Source organism: Myotis brandtii, unplaced genomic scaffold, assembly GCF_000412655.1.
Source record: "Myotis brandtii unplaced genomic scaffold, ASM41265v1 scaffold1496, whole genome shotgun sequence".
Lineage (NCBI taxonomy): Eukaryota > Metazoa > Chordata > Mammalia > Chiroptera > Vespertilionidae > Myotis > Myotis brandtii.
The window spans coordinates 203449-206539 of record NW_005355398.1 but is presented as its reverse complement, the minus strand read 5'-3'; the positions used below and the strand labels follow the sequence as shown (position 1 = coordinate 206539).

The 3091-nt window shown below is 45.9% G+C and overlaps 1 protein-coding gene across 2 annotated transcripts in view; it reads left to right on the top strand.

The window, feature by feature from the left end:
- The window catches only part of TSPAN16 (tetraspanin 16), a 17232-nt gene that overhangs the window by 13096 nt on the left and 1045 nt on the right, over nt 1-3091 (top strand). The gene's annotated exons all lie outside the window — the stretch shown is intronic.

The following is a 3091-nucleotide window of genomic DNA, read 5'->3' as shown; positions in this document are numbered from 1 at the left end:
ATTGATTTTTTACAGCGAGGAAGGGAGAGGGATAGAGAGTTAGAAACATCGATGAGAGAGAAGCATCGATCAGCTGCCTCCTGCACACCTCCTACTGGGGATGTGCCTGCAACCAAGGTGCATGCCCTTGACCGGAATCGAACCTGGAACCCTTCAGTCCGCAGGCCGACACTCTATCCAGTGAGCCAAACCGGCTAGGGCAAGAAATCCTTATTTTAAAAAAATATTTTTTTGAGTTTATTTATTTCAGACAGGAAGGGAGAGGGAGAGAGAGAGAAAAACATCAATGATGAGAGAGAATCATTGATCAGTGGCCTCCTGCACACCCCACACTGGGGATAGAGCCCGAAACCTGGGCATATGCTCTGACTGGGAATCGAACCTGTGACCTCCAGGTTCATAGGTCGACGCTCAACCACCTAGCCACGCCGGCCAGGCAGTAGAAAGGTTTTTCACATCTTTTTTTCTCCACGAACTTTATTGAGCACCTACTAGGTCCAGTCAATATTGTAGACACTAAGGATACAATTTAGAATTAAACAAACAAAAATCTCTGCTGTCATGGAGCTGACCTTCTAACCAGCAGGGATAGGTGAGAAACATGATTTTTAAATTGGAAAATGTGGCCCTGGCCAGGTAGCTCAGTTGGTTGGAGTTTTGTCCTGATATGCCAAGGTTTACGGGTTTGATCCCCAGTCAGGGCACATACAAGAATCAACCAATGGCCCTAGCTGGTTTGGCTCTGTGGATAGAGCGTTGGCCTGCAGACTGAAGGGTCCCGGGTTCGATTCTGGTCAAGGCATGTACCTCGGTTGCAGGCTTGATCCCCAGCCCCGGTCAGGGCACATGCAGGAGGCAACCAATCCATATGTCTCTCTCACATCGAAGTTTTTCACTCTCTCTAAAAATCAATGGAAAAATATCCTCAAGTGAGGATTAACAAAAGGAGGAGGAGGAGGAGGAGGAGAAGAAGAAAAGGAAAGAGAAGAAAAGACGGGGTGAGGAAGGCATGTGGGTGCTGGGGGATTCAAGTGAGAAATAGCTTACCCTGGAGATGTGCCCTCTTCATCCAGCTAGTGAGTCTGGCCTACACTTCCTGGTGGAAGGCCTGAGGGGGCAAGGGCTGGGGCTCCGAACTCTGGTCCTAGTCCTGTCACTCACTGGCTGTCTGACTGTGAGTTAGGACGACAGCCTCCCTCATTTGTAAAATGGGCTGTGCCGTTGTTTGCCGTTAAGCACTGATGAGGTGGAGTGTGTCAGAGGCTTTGCGCGATGCCCTGTGACGCTGGGAAGTTATTGTCACCAGCCCGAGAGAGGTCTTATCCGAGGCAGGGATCACAGGGAGGCAGAGGCAGCGAGATGATGAGCTCTTCATGCACCACTAGAGATGCTCGAAGGCCACTCACCATGGAAACAGTGTGCACAGGAGCTATTCTCATCCCTGAGCCTGTCCAAGGAGCGGCTCTTTGCTCAGGGCCAAGTTCAGATAAGCCCCAGGGAGAGAAAAATATTTTTTGTTAAAACTTTTCTTCTCCTATCTCATATAAAGATAATTGCATAAGGCAATAACTATAAAACTGTGTTGATAGACTTATGTTAAAATGTAATATACATGACAATAATAGCATGAACAAGGTTGGAGAAAACAGCTATATAGGAGCAAAGTTTTTGTAGGCTACTGAAATTAATTTACTCTTAATCCAAGCAAGACTATAAAAAGTCAAGATGCTCATTGTAATCCCCAGTTGATTGGGCCTCGTCCTGTGCACTGAAAGGTATCAGTTCCATTCCTGGTCAGGTCACACCTGGGTTTCAGGCTTGATCCCCACTAGGGAGCATGCTAGAGGCAGCCAATCAATGTTTTGCTCTCACATATATGTTTCTTTCTCTCTCCCTTCCTCTCTTTAAAAAAAAATCAATGAAAAGATTTTTTGAAAATTAAAAATAGAACTGCTTTATGACCCAGTGACTCCACCTCTGGGATATATCTGAAGAAACCCAAAACACTAACTGGAAAGAATATATGTACCCTTTGTTCATTGCAGCATTATTTACAACTAGAGGCCCGGTGCACGAAATTCATGCACAGGGAGGGGGGGGGTCCCTCAGCCCAGCCTGCAATGACGCCAGTGTCCCTCGCCCCAGCCTCTGTCCCGAGGCCCCTCCCTCCCACCGTGCAGCCAGGGTGGGGACGCTGGGCTCGTGTTGCCAGGGCAATGCCACCAGCATCCTGCCCCAGCCACTATGGGCGTGCCATCTTTGCTGCAAAGTGATGGTTAATTTGCATATTACTCTTTTATTAGATAGGATAGCCAAGATATGGACACAACCCAAATGGCCATCAATAGATGAACAGATAAAAAATATGATGTTTCTATTTTTTTAATACAAATTAAAAGATTTTTTTAAATTTATATTTTTATTGATTTCAGAGAGGAAAGGAGAGGGAGAGAGTGATAAAACATCAAAGATGAGAGAATCATTGATTGGCTACCTTCTGCACGCCCCCTATTGGGGATTGAGTGCCCACAACCTGGGCATATGCCCTGACCCAGAATTGAACCATGACCACCTGGTTCATACAGGTCAGGTTCTCAGTGATGTTTCTATCTCTCTCTCTCCTCTCCCTTCCTTTCTCTGAAATCAATAACAACTTATTTTTTTTAAAGAGATAATAAAATCATTTAAAAATAAAGAAGAAGAAGAAGTACAAATTGGTACAAATTGTCAGCCACAAAATAGTCATGGAGATGTAAAGTACAGCATAGGGAATATAGGCAATAATATTGTAAGGACTATATACAGTGCCAGGTGGGTCCCTGAAATATTGGGAGGACCACTTTGTAAAGTATATGATTATCTAACATTATGTTGTGCACTGGAAACTAATCTATACTAATAATAGAGGAATATGCAAATTGTCCAGCACACAGTCACAGTAACAGTAACGACCGAACCTCAGGCTGTATGGGGTGACAAGGTTGGCAGGGGTGTTAGTGAGGGACGACCAAATGACTGAACAGCAGGTTGCGTGGGGCGACCAGGCTGGCAGGGTGGGGCAGTTGGCGGCAACCAGGCTGGCGAGCAGGGG